General features: G+C 43.7%; 1 protein-coding gene across 8 annotated transcripts in view; it reads left to right on the top strand.

Moving 5' to 3' along the window:
- The window catches only part of LOC132131954 (complement factor H-like), a 302525-nt gene that overhangs the window by 285454 nt on the left and 2745 nt on the right, over nucleotides 1-14326 (top strand). The gene's annotated exons all lie outside the window — the stretch shown is intronic.

The raw sequence follows: 14326 nt of genomic DNA, 5'->3' as shown, positions 1-14326 counted from the left end.
CAAAAAATTATCCTTAATTTTGTATTTTTGTAAAGCGCATTTGCAGCAGTACACAGCCATAGGCGAGACGGCTCGTTCGCTCATTGGCTTGTTCTGCGGCAACTGCACAGCCTATCGAGCGCGGGCTGATGCAACATCAGACCAATAAGGGGCGCTTCGCGCCCTTCTTGCCACTTCCCGCCGAAACGGGTGTGGCCCAACCTATAAAAGGAGCTCGAAAAGGCTGAATAACCTGATTTTTCATCTCTTCAGCGAAGCTCACGCATCGCTGGATCACGGAGGAAGCAAGCGCCGTCTGAGAAAGCACATCAGCAGGACGAGCCATTCTGAAGCTGCTGGCATCGCCGCCTTCCACTACCGTTCCTGCTGCGCTATCCAGCGCCTATATCCTTTCAATTCTGTTATATCAAAGCTGTTCTTTATGTGTGTGTGTTCGCCCTGCGACACACACTCGTAAAAGAGCTCGCGTCTTTTTTAAGATGCCTTCCTGCGGCTCGTCAGAGCCCCACTCAGCGAGGGAGACCGGTACGTCATCTGTGTCTCCTGCCTGGGTGAAGATCATGCAGCGATCGCGCTTGCTGACGGCGGATGCCCCCACTGCGAGCTGTTGCCATGGTGACTCTGAGGACTCGCCTGGCCGTTTTCTCTGAGCCTGCATTCTCCGCTGCGCTGAGGCGCCATAAAAGCATCGCTTCCAGCGGATTCCGGAACCGTCTTCAGCTCAACCGAGCTCGCCGGTTCGCCCTGCTTCACCGCCCCCCCCCCCCTGCATCGCTTCCCGGTGGGCAGCGCCCGCTGTTTGCCGGCGCGTCGTCCGAGGAAGTCGATCTCAGGGCCGCGTCGGAGGAAGAGGACACGCGCTCTCTGCTAGCTTCGGGCAGTGAGGGCTGGGCGAGCTCCGAGGATCTCTCGCCTTCTGCTCAGAAGCCCAGCAGACGAGCTGACATTGAGAAGGAGCCGGGGCGAATGCTCGTGTTGGTCGCGATGAGTCTCGGCCGCGAGTGGTTTGCACCAGCGCCCCCCCTCTCGTTCCCGGCTGGATGGTATTTCCCTTTCGGATGAGCGTACTTCTCAAAGCCCGCCTCATTTCTTCCTGAGCTTCACGAAGAGGTGGCGAAGGCTTGGAACGCTCCATATTCAGCGCGAACTCGTTCGTCTGTCTCACTAGCATTCTCCACACTGATGATGCTAAAAACAGGAACTACCACTCACTTCCGACGGTGGAACAGGCGATAGCGACGCACCTTTGTCCGCCCTCTGCTGGACGGCTGCAAAAGCGGTGTTGCCATCTACAGTTGTTGCCAAAAGTTTTGAGAATTACATAAATATTAGTTTTCAAAAAGTTTGCTGCTAAACTGCTTTTAGATCTTTGTTTCAGTTGTTTCTGTGATGTACTGAAATATAATTACAAACACTTGTACACTTGTACTGACAATTACATGACATTTATGCAAAGAGTCAGTATTTGCAGTGTTGGCCCTTCTTTTTCAGGACCTCTGCAATTCGACTGGGCATGCTCTCAATCAACTTCTGGGCCAAATCCTGACTGATAGCAACCCATTCTTTCATAATCACTTCTTGGAGTTTGTCAGAATTAGTGGGTTTTTGTTTGTCCACCCGCCTCTTGAGGATTGACCACAAGATCTCAATGGGATTAAGTTTCCAGGCCATGGACCCAAAATTTCAACATTCTGTTCCCCGAGCCACTTAGTTATCACTTTTGCCTTATGGCACGGTGCTCCATCGTGCTGGAAAATGCATTGTTCTTCACCAAACTGTTGTTGGATTGTTGGAAGAAGTTGCTGTTGGAGGGTGTTTTGGTACCATTCTTTATTCATGGCTGTGTTTTTGGGCAGAATTGTGAGTGAGCCCACTCCCTTGGATGAGAAGCAACCCCACACATGAATGGTGTCAGGATGCTTTACTGTTGGCATGACACAGGACTGATGGTAGTGCTCACCTTTTCTTCTCCGGACAAGCCTTTTTCCAGATGCCCAAACAATCGGAAAGGGGCTTCATCGGAGAATATGACTTTGCCCCAGTCCTCAGCAGTCCATTCACTATACTTTCTGCAGAAGATCAATCTGTCCCTGATGTTTTTTTGGAGAGAAGTGGCTTCTTTGCTGCCCTTCTTGACACCAGGCAATCTTCCAAAAGTCTTGGCCTCACTGTGCGTGCAGATGTGCTCACACCTGCCTGCTGCCATTCCTGAGCAAGCTCTGCACTGGTGGCACGCCGATCCCGCAGCTGAATCCTCTTTAGGAGATGATCCTGGCGCTTGCTGGACTTTCTTGGACGGCCTGAAGCCTTCTTTACAAGAATTGAACCTCTTTCCTTGAAGTTCTTGATGATCCTATAAATTGTTGATTTATGTGCAATCTTAGTAGCCACAATATCCTTGCCTTTGAAGCCATTTTTATGCAATGCAATGATGGCTGCACGCGTTTCTTTGCAGGTCACCATGGTTAACAATGGAAGAACAATGATTTCAAGCATCACCCTCCTTTTAACATGTCAAGTCTGCCATTTTAACCCAATCAGCCTGACATAATGATCTCCAGCCTTGTTCTCGTCAACATTCTCACCTGAGTTAACAAGACGATTACTGGAATGATCTCAGCAGGTCCTTTAATGACAGCAATGAAATGCAGTGGAAAGTTTTTTTTGGGATTAAGTTAATTTTCATGGCAAAGAAGGACTATGCAATTCATCTGATCACTCTTCATAACATTCTGGAGTATTTGCAAATTGCTATTATAAAAAATTAAGCAGCAACTTTTCCAATTTCCAATATTTATGTAATTCTCAAAATTTTTGGCCACGACTGTAAAGCCTGCTGTGTGACGCTGCGTCGGCACTACTAACGATGGCTGCTTCATCGAAGCGCAGGTGTACGAGTTCCACTGTGGCCGAGCTCTCACCCAAGCGTGCCGCTGTTTCAGTTCCAGGAATTTTGACTGTCTCAGCGTTCTCTGCAATGCGCAAGCCTGCACAGTTGCCCGCTTGCCTGCACACAAAAGCCGTTATCACAACAGCTTCAGCAACGCAGCTCGAGACCCCCGTTCTCGCTCTACCGGCCGCCGCCCCGCACCGCGGGGACCGCGGCAGAGGATTACGGTGAGGCCGGGAGCCCCGAAGCCATCCTAGGAAAGCCATCTATGCATGCTGCATGACGCTGCGTCGGCACTACACACGATGGCTGCTTCATCGAAGCGCCGGTGGACGAGTTTCGCTGTGGCCGGGCTCTAACCTAAGCGCGCCGCTGTTTCAGTTCCAGAGATTGTGACTGTTTCAGCGTTTTTTGCAATGCGCAAGCCTTTATAAGGTTGCCCGCTTGCCTACACACAAAAACCGTTATCACGGCTACCCAGATATTTCCCGAAAAAGGTGTAATTTCTGGTGTCCCAGCCACGGCCGATGGTGCTATAAATGTAGTGACGATGCCCACTGCTCAGTGCCCATCTCCACATATAAGCACAGCCCTTCACACAGGGCTCGCGCCCATAAAAGCGACTCAAGTCGATCACGCGCACTACATAGTAGACGTGCCCACTCCTCAGTGCCCACAATCACTATGTCACACGCGTCATGTGGTTTCTGTAAAAACGAAACCCGTGCACGTTCGTCCGGCCACGGCCGATGGTGCTATAAATGTAGTGACGATGCCCACTCCTCAGTGCCCATCTCCACATGTAAGCACAGCCCTGCACACAGGGCCTGCGCCCATAAAAGCGACTCAAGTCGATCACGCGCACTACATAGTAGACGTGCCCACTCCTCAGTGCCCACAATCACTATGTCACACGCGTCATGTGGTTTCTGTAAAAACGAAACCCGTGCACGTTCGTCCGGCCACGGCCGATGGTGCTATAAATGCAGTGACGATGCCCACTCCTCAGTGCCCATCTCCACATGTAAGCACAGCCCTGCACACAGGGCTCGCGCACATAAGATCGACACAGATCGGTCGAGCGCGCCGCATAGTAAACGTGCCCACTCCCCAGTGCCCACATACACTATGTCACATACGGCGCGTGGCTTCTGTAAAAACGAGGCCCATGCACGTACGCTCTGCACAGGCAGACAGCGAGTTGAAAGTGGTAAATGTGCACATATGCAGCCCACAGTTACTCGCAGACATATCGAGTCCCACGGGACCTGCTCAGCCTTCCCCCAGTCGGTTAAGCGCCGGGACGGGGTCGAGGAGGAGCGATCTGCCCGCTGTGATCAGCGCGCTCCCCGCCTCAAATGCGCAGCACACCCGAGCGCCGCCGTTGCCCGGTCAACAGAGCGCGCTTCGCATCCAGCCCTTGGCCATTCATGCAGATGCATGGTCAGCGCTTCCAGGGGTTTCGGATTGGGTGCTAGGCATTATAAAGAGAGGCTACTCGCTACAGTTTTTTTGACGCCTCATAGCGGGCGAGTGCTGGATTATTTGGACGACTGTCTGGTTCTGGCCCGATCACGAGCGGGGCTCGTGGACCACAGGGCCGTTTTACTCGATCACCTCGAGAAGCTCGGCCTCAGTGTCAATTGGGCGAAGAGTTCGCTGAACCCCAGTCAGACGATTCTGTTTCTGGGTATAGTTCTGAACTCGTGTTCCATGACGGCGCGGCTGTCACCACAGCGCGTGATGGGCATTCAGCGCGCAGAGAGTTCTTTCCGCTGCGGCGCGACCGTGTCGCTCAAACACTGTCAGAAGATGCTGGGCCTCATGGCGCAGAGCGTGGGCGTCTGGCCGGCTGCATCTCAAGGTCAATCAGAGCTGTGTCACAGCTCTGGCACCTTGGACAGCGAACGGTTGGTACCGATCAGGTGTAAGCCTGGGGACTTCCCCGAATGTGAAGATGGTGTCGACGGATGCCTCCACTTCGGGATGGGGAGCGCTGCTCGAGGGCAGACCGTCCTTTGGCCTATGGTCAGAACGGGAAAAGCTCCATCATATCAACTGTCTGGAAATGCTGGCAGTGGAGAACGCGCTGATGCGCTTTTGTCCCCAAATCAAGGATCACCACGTCTTAGTTCGTTCGGGCAACATGTCTGTGGTGTCCTACATAAATCGCCAGGGCGGTCTCGGGTCCTGAAACCTAGCAGAACGCCTCCTGGTTTGGGCTCAGCGCGACATGCGTTCGCTGAGGGCAGTGCATGTGCCTGGGCTACAGAATCTGGGTCCAGACAGGCTGTCCAGAGGCAATGCTCCTACAGGCGAATGGTCTCTACACCCGCAAACAGTCCGGCTGTTGTGGGAGAGATTTGGCAGGGCGGAGGTGGACCTCTTCGCGTCCCACGAAAATGCTCAAAAGAACGAAAATGCTTTTCCAAGAACGAAAGTGCGCTGTCACGGGAATGGCCGTGCTGCCCGCTTTATGCTTTCCCTCCCGTCTCCCTCCTTCCGCAGGTGATAGAACGGGTGAGAGAAACAAGATGTTCAATACTGCTTGTAGCACCTCTTTTGAGGAACCAACCATGGTTCCCAGATTTGATGCAGTTAGCAGATGTCGCCCCGTGGCCAGTACCGTTGAGGAGGGACCTCCTCTTGCAGGCCAGGGGCTCGATTTGGCACCCTCAACCGGAGTTGTGGTCCCTCCATGTGTGGGTGCTCAACGGTTACCCGCTGATCTCACAGTGGGAGTGCTGAATACCATCACTCAGGCTAGAGCTCCGTCGACACGACGTCTGTATGCCTCGAAGTGGTCGGTGTTCTCCAGCTGGTGCACAGCTCGAGGATATTCACCCATTAGTTGTGAGGTGACGGAGGTTCTCTCCTTCCTACAGGAGCTGTTGGATAAGGGCAGAGCCCCATCCACGCTCAAAGTTTATGTGGCGGCCATCGCAGCATTTTCTGAAACAGCGCTCGGTCAGTCAATAGGAAGGAATGATTTGGTCATCCGGTTCCTCAGAGGAGCTAGGAGGCTGAATCCTCCCAGACCTCCGTCAGTCCCTATGTGGGACCTCGCGGCAGTTTTGGAGGCCATGAAAGGTCCCCCTTTTTGAGCCTATCCAATCGGTTAGCCTTCAGCATCTGTTGTTCAAGACAGTATTCTTGTTGGCTCTCGCTTCGGTGAAGCGTGTGGGTGATTTGCACGCGCTCTCGGTGAGCCAGTCGTGCTTGGAGTTTGGGCCTAATGACTCAAGGGTCATACTCTAACCTAGGCACAGTTATGTGCCGAAATCCCTCAACACGCCGTTTCGGGCTCAGGTTATTGCCCTGTCAGCCCTGCCGGTGTCAGGAGAGGATAGAGACTCGTCTTCTTTGCCCTGTCAGGGTTTTAAGAGCTTATGTGTCTCGCTCTGCTGCCTTTCGGCAGACGGAGCAGCTGTTTGTCTCGTTCGGTGGACGTTCCAAGGGAATGGCTGTTTCGAGACAGACTCTATCCAGATGGATAGTTGACACCATAGCGTTAGCTTATGCTTCCAGGGGCCATCAATGCCCGTTGGGCGTAAGAGCACACTCCACAAGAGGCGTCGCCTCGTCGTGGGCGTGGTCTACTGGGATCTCCTTGCAGGATATATGTATGGCGGCAGGTTGGGCCTCGCCGTCCACATTTATCAGGTTCTATAACCTGGAGGTTCCCGCCTTGCAAGCAAGGCTGCTGTCGGTATAGTCGAATCAGGGCCCTGAGGGGAATTCTGAGTTCATGAGCGCTATGCGCTGCCGACTGTTATATGGGCAGTATTGCGTAAGACCCGCATTGCCACATTGGTCAGGCTTGCCTCGGCTCTGTGATGTCATATTGCCGCATCTACGGATGCTGCTAGATATGGGACGGAGGGCTTTCCCCCTTTTCTGTCCTGGACTCTCTGTGAGTCCCTCAGGTGACTGTGCACTGTAAATCCTGGGCGTTGCTTCAGGTTTATTGGTGTGTGATCCCTGCTCGCACGGCGTTTTGCATTGGGTTCCCGTAGCGTCTTAGCTAAGACGCAGTACGAGAGAGCTCTTGTAAGAGAACGTACTCGGTTACTAAACGTAACCTCGGTTCTCTCTAGAAGAGCGAACGAGTACTGCGTTCTCTGCCGTGCGCACGATTCACTCTGGTTCGCTTCGGCGATGAAATAAATCGAAGCGCCCTTATTGGTCTGATGTTGCATCAGCCTGCGCTTGATAGGCTGTGCAGTTGCCGCAGAACAAGCCAATGAGCGAACGAGCCGTCTCGCCTATGGCTGTGTACTGCTGCAAATGCGCTTTACAAAAATACAAAATTAAGGATAATTTTTTGCTTCAGTATTTCATGAAAAGAGACTTTTCCCGTAGCGTCTTAGCTAAGACGCAGTACTCGTTCGCTCTTCTAGAGAGAACCGAGGTTACGTTTAGTAACCGAGTACGTTTTTTAGTATCAAGTCCTGTTTGGTGGGGCCTTCAGCAGCACAGGCTTCACAAATTCATATCACAACTGCTGAAGTGTGCTTATAACTACATCTTTGGAAAACAGCTAATGAGTTTTTCATCAGTACTAATTTATGTTCAACAGTCAAGAAATCTTTGCATTGATTCATGTTGAATAAGGAAAGTGAATCAGCCTTTAAAGACAAAATATTTGGTATGTGATTCAGTCGATACTCTGCTAACAAGCCATCTGTTATATTTTACAGCTTAAAATTAAATATTGTTAATATTTATTTCTTCGATTAATGATCATGGATGTCTCGACAAAAGGCAACATTGAAACAGATTAGCTAAAGCAGATTTAAACATCAAGAAATCTTATTAAAATGCAATGTTTGTGTAAAACAGCTGATAATTTATAATGCTTGTCTGAATACAGTGGTTGTTGCTTGTTTTCCAAATGTAGGTCTAAACCTTGAGGCCATTCTGATGCAATGCAAAGGGATGATGGCTGCCCTGTGTTTCTTTGCAGGTAACCAATGCTAACAAAAACCTGATTGGAGGTGCTTCTTCCCTCCTTAAAATCAGTCAATTATTATTTGAAAACATTGTTTCTTGAAACATTGTGTGAATGTGTTATTGACAACATTGTATAATTATTACCAGAACAACATACTCAAAATATTGGAGTTAAAATGTTCTTTCTTCGTTAAACTGTCACATTAGAATAATTTTTTATTAAAACATTTCGTCACCTCAAGCCTCAATGATGTTCGCATTACGTTCTACTAATGTGGCCGAGAGAATGTTCTTCCTTTTGTTATCTTGAAACATTGTCACAATGTTTAATTGACAACATTTTATAATCTGCTCAACAACATCCTCAAAACATCCTCAACACGTTACAAGAAGAGTCACTTAACATTAAAGGAACATTCTTTTAAATTATAAACTTTCTTTCAAACATTTTTAAAATCTTTTACAGAATGTTAGCCAAAGTTCTGAGAATGCGATTTTATTAGTATTTTTTATTATTTAGTAAAAAACTAAAATAAAAATGTTTATTTTCTACAAATGGAGAATGGAGCAGCCCTTTTCCTAAAGTTTTAATGTGAAGGAGTCTGAGGTTTCAGTCATACCTTGACACTAACTGTAAAACTGAAAAAAAAAATGCCTATACATTAACTAAACCTTTTAACTTACCTTTTAAAGCATTTTATTAAAGGCCTCTCACAGCGCATTACATTGGTCATGTTTTTTATAGTATTACACCATAGAAAATACAACTTGCTAATATTGAGACTTGTTAATGAAACATTGGTTTACAGTTAATACTGTTTAAAACGAATAAAAATCAAGCAAAATGTATTTAATTAACTGAATATGGGCCATCACCACACCAGAAAAATGCAGACACAGTATGCCAAAAAATGAATATAGTTATGGGGAGAAAGTCAAATACATGTGCTATAATAAATTTACAATGGAAGGCTCCCCCTACATGACCTGTGTGCAAGTGCAATGGAGAGGATAAACTACATGTTTAAGTAAGTATTGACACGTACCCAGGTGCGTCACTAGGCCCTTTTTAGGGGGGCTTCAGCCCCCCTAAACTTATGCCCAGCCCCCCTAAAAAAATATTTGATTAATACATTTTTGATCGCTTCAGTCCCCTTTAAAAAAACTCATTTGAAACGGCGGCAAACTGCGTCAAGTTTCGGCTCCTCCCCTTATCTGAGTCAATCTGCACGTAGTGATGGGATTTATGGCTCTTTGAGGGGATCCGGATCTTCGCGATCCGTTCCTTTCAAAGAGCCGTTCAAAAGAACGGCTCTTTTGGCTCTTTTTAAATATTTAGTCAGTTTTAAGAAGCCAGCTTGGGGGCATCTCAGTTTATCCTGGAAATAATCACTGGGAGGAATGATGAGGTGAGATTTGTAGCCAAATAATTAAAACTCAGATATCACACACCAATATCTGAGTTTGAATTATTCTGAAATATTGATTATTACCTCATTTGTCATGTGTGGACTATATTCCATAGGGTTGCACAAATCCCTCTGCTTAGACAGTGACATCACTATTTTGGATTTACCTTTAGTACAAAGTGTGTGTGTGTGTGTGTGTGTGTGTGTGTGTGTGTGTGTGTGTGTGTGTGTGTGTGTGTGTACATACTACATACTATTACTACTGTAAACTTTGCAAATAGGACATCAGCCCCTTCAAGTCAATGAACAATAACAAAGTGGGCTGCAATGAACATGCACAACTAATAACTAATATCATCACGCTATAAAGGGTTGGCCTGCGCTGGGTGCGCCCCTCCCCCTATAACTGTTCTTTCTCGCGGAGGAGCTCATTTGTGTGCATCTGTGTGAAATACGCATAGGAAAAAAGAACGACAGAAAGAACGGCTCCCCTCCAGCCGCGACTCGGCTCCCATCGTTCATGTTTATGAGCCGTTCAAAAGAATCGGTTCGTTCGCGAACGTCACAACTCTAATCTGCAGGGGCGCCGAGCAGAGCGAACACCAGAGAGCACAAGGTGTGTGTCGTGTGTGCGTGCATTTATTGATAGATTGCTAATGCTATGATATTACATCTGCATCGGTGCAGTTCTTTGTCATAAATGCATTGCAGTTTACATAATGTAATGTTACTGGAGCATTGGGAACACACGGGACGGCTCGGTTTCTCATCCAATACCAATACGTTTCACTGCGTTCACCTTCAGCCCTTGTGTGATAGTTGTTTTTTATTCCTACAAAAATGAAGTGATTAACACCCATGAAAACATACTTTAGATTCAGAAAAAGATTTATTTTCATTTACTTTTTAAAATTACAGACATATTATTATGTATTTTGACATTACATTATGCAGCCATGCACAGAAATGATTAAAGACACACATCATTGTCTGAAAGCACTAGATGGTCCAGAGAGAGAATGTGGAGTTATTTTGTTTTGTATTATTAAATATAGTTTTGTATTAAGTAATAATGAATCAGGAGGAGTGTCATGATACATAAATTAGAGTAATCCTAGAGTAAAGGGATTTTTGATTTTCTTGATTTATACTATTTATACTAGATTTGTACTTGATTTATAGAAGTGGCAAATTGATAATTCATGTTGTTATTTTTAATAAATAGAAATAAATACAGAACAGATTAATCATATTGCCAATAGACAATTATATTAGTACATGGTTTGTCTATATTCTTAATGAATATTAGCTGGTTAGTTTAAATACTTAAAATGACATCAATTTTCATGGGGTGACTTTATGAATATCCAACCGTATTGTTGATTATAAAGGCTAAAAAGCTAAAAAACAAAACTAATTTATATTTTATTGTAGATGGATATACAAAATTTTTTCTTGTCGTGCGGGAGTAGGTCTGCAAATGAGCAACAGTCAGGTGAGAATAGAACGTAGACAGCCTCTCACACACACAATACCACTGTGTTCCCAAGATTCATTTCAGTCATTGAACCCTGACATTGTTTTAATTGTCTGCCAATTTCCCAGTACATTTTATAAGAAAAAGCAGTGGTATCGTCAAAGGAAAAAATTCCTATCTGAGGTTTGTATGTGAGCATAGAAATGCAAACAGTAAAATGTTGTGTTTGTACTGGAATCATGTGTGCGTGTGTTTGTCCAGTGAATGAATCAGGAGGTCTTCATTGTAAAAAAAAAAAGAAAATCGACATTCCCTATTTTCTAGTGGTCACATCCAATAATTATTTTTTTTATTACAGTGTTGTATATGGCTCAGTCAGTACTCCTACTCCCATATATGAAATACAGGGAATACAATGGAATAGTGGATTTCAGTAAGGTTAGTAGCATACCACCCTACCCTAATAGTCAAATAATATTTTTTTAATCATACCCTTATTGGGGGCTGAGCCCCCCTAAAATCAAAATCCTAGAATCGCCCCTGCACGTACCTGTTTTAGTAGGTCTTATTCTCATAGATTAAGTTGTAGGTTGTGTGGATTAATTAATGAATGTATATTGTAACATTTACATGTTGGGATTGTTTCAGAGCCCTGTTGAGTGACGGTGGAGGAAATGGATAAAAGGGGTATAGAGTCGCAGTGGGGTGGATGACAAAAAATATTCTCATCACATAAGGATATAATCTCCTTTGCATGTCAGGCAATTATTTAAAAGAATAAAATACCTTAAGAGAAACATTGACAAGTGGATGTTATGCTTCCGCGTCGGTGTGCATGATATCAACACTTCATTAATAACAAAGTTCCACTGAAAAAAATAATAATTCCCAAAAGCATTGATGGAATAAGTAAAGTGTTGTAGGTCTCATGCATTTCATAGACCCTGCACAAAAGTCACTGACACGTTATGTGGTAAATCAAATATTTAAATAAAATGTTTGTATAAAAATACATCCTTTGTGTCTTTATAATTCATTTCATTTTGTTTAATATCCTTCCATGTCATGTTTAGGAAACAGAAACAAATTATCTACAGCATAAATCAATCTTGAAAGGGTTATCAGGCCTGAGAGTCTATTTTAAAGTAATAGCCATATAAACCATATGTTCTCCTGTGTATTACATGGCTATTTTTTCTGTTGGTGTGGACCCTAATATAATTATTGCTCTTGGTGTGCAATACCAGGTTTGTGATAAAGGAAGAGTTAACAACAACAGCAAAAATACGAAGAGAATCCACAATGTTTTTTGTTTTTTTTTACTATCACCCAGATATGGGGGGAAAGAAAATACCTTTGTTATTAAACTTTTGACTTTGTGCCATGTGCTCTGGGTTTTCTGCTGATTACAAATTTGACCAATGACATGCTTATATATATGACCATGATTCACATGAGACAGCAATAATACATAAATGATGGACCCTTTTATATTAATATGCATTAAAGTGTATTTGGCATGCTTTCTGTGCTTATTTTTTAGAGCTATAACTCCAAAATAGCCATGCTATATGACTGTTCTGTACTTACATATCAGACAAGTCTACGTAAATATATAGACTTTTAAGACTCTTCAAAATAAAACATTCAGCTAATATTAGTTTACAAACATGACCAAATATTTACAGTTTTGTTCTGATTGAACCCATAAAATTATTGAGCCATTTTGCATTTTTGACTAAAAAACTGAAGTCCTGAAGAGGAGGGCTGACAAGTTTTCAACAAATCATTTTTGGGGGCGTTTAGAGCAGAGTCCTGTTTGGTGGGACAGAGGGAAGGGGAAAGCTGCTTTCAGCTACACAGACTTCAAAGATTCATATCATCAGCGCTCAAGACTGTTCATGAATACAACTTTTGGAAAACAGGTAATCTGAGGTTTTCCTCAGTACTAATTTATGCTTAATACTACCGAAATCTTTGCATTGATTTGGGTTAAATAAGGAAAGTGTATCAGTCTTTAAAGACACATTTCGGTAGGTGATTCAGTTAATACTGTTTATACAGTATATTAACTTTGTAAACTGTACATTTGTTATGTTTTACAGCTTAAAATGAAATACTGTAAGATATTTCTCTTTCTTCTATTAATGATGATGGGTGTCTCAACAAATGCTCAAGGTAACACAATAATACACAAAGTAGCAAAACCAGATGTTTTAAACATCCAATTTGTTGCACAATCTATAATAATATCATGTTCATATATATCATGTTTCATTTATGAAGCCTGTCTGAATTCATATATTGTTTTTGTTCATTTTCCATGAAAGCTCATTGACCATAAAACCCAAATAGGTCTAAATTTGAAGTAAAGTAAGATGTCATTAAACTGCTCTGATCTGCTTTATTCCATTAAAACTATAAAAGCTTTCTTTTAATAATGATTGATTTTTTTTTCTTCATCTACAGAAGTTACCTGTGAGGGTGAACTGCTCTTCAATGTTGAGATTGTTGTTGGAATTCCAGGTAAGGCTCCACCTTATAAACCTGGACATATTTTAGTTTTTCGATGCACAGATGTGAACCTGAAGATGCACGGCCAACGAACAATTGAATGTCTGTCAAATGGAAAATGGGATTATCCATATCCAAAATGTGGAGGTATGAAGAAATACTGCAATAATATACCTAAGTATTTAAGAATTGTTTTTACAAAATGTTGACATTTTTATCATATTTAATAAATGTATATATTGTATGCAAATGTATACAAAGTTAATTTCGTGAATTTATATGATTTTCACCTATAAAAAACTGTAGGTCTAATCCTTGATCTATAGTATATTAAGACAAATGACAACTTCTGATGAATGATTAAATAAGTCCAGATGGACGAGACTGTAATGACTAGTATTTAATCTCTCTCTAGATGTAACATGTCTTCTAAACACAAAAGAGAACAACATCAGACTGGATCGATTCCCTGATTTTGAGTGTCCAGTCACACCTGGATATAATTTAACATTTTCATGCACTGGACAAGGACTGATTTTAAAAGGACAGAGAGAAATCACCTGTCAGTCAAATGGAGAATGGAGCAGCCCTTTTCCTATATGTGAAGAAAAACACACAGAAGGTAAAAGGAATAATTTGCCCGCATATTATTATCTCAATCATTAACTTTTACTCATTAAAATATATGTAAAAATTGGCTCACAACTCATCGGCTCTTCAGTCTGTCTTGATTTGGACAGAGAAGCAAGCATCGAGAACAACATAGCAACCACAAAGTTATGAAATAGTAATGTGGCAGCGGGTTTTACATAAATAAACACCGTAATCCAAATCTATTTACCATAGAAAAATATAAAATTAACCCAGACAACAAAAAATAAGTTAAATACTTTGTTTTTCATCTCCCAGTGAGAACCAGCAGCTCTTCAGAAACTTTTAAACAATTCAACAGAATGTCATTTTCTTTAAGCACATTAATAATATTTCATTAATAACATTTTCTATGGTTCAGCGGCATAAAAAAGACATCTGGCTAATACTGAGATTTGTTATTGCCAAATTTCCTTGCTGACAACAGTTTAA

This window comes from Carassius carassius, chromosome 48, assembly GCF_963082965.1.
Source record: "Carassius carassius chromosome 48, fCarCar2.1, whole genome shotgun sequence".
NCBI classification, from domain to species: domain Eukaryota; kingdom Metazoa; phylum Chordata; class Actinopteri; order Cypriniformes; family Cyprinidae; genus Carassius; species Carassius carassius.
This window is presented reverse-complemented; position numbering and strand designations above follow the sequence as displayed.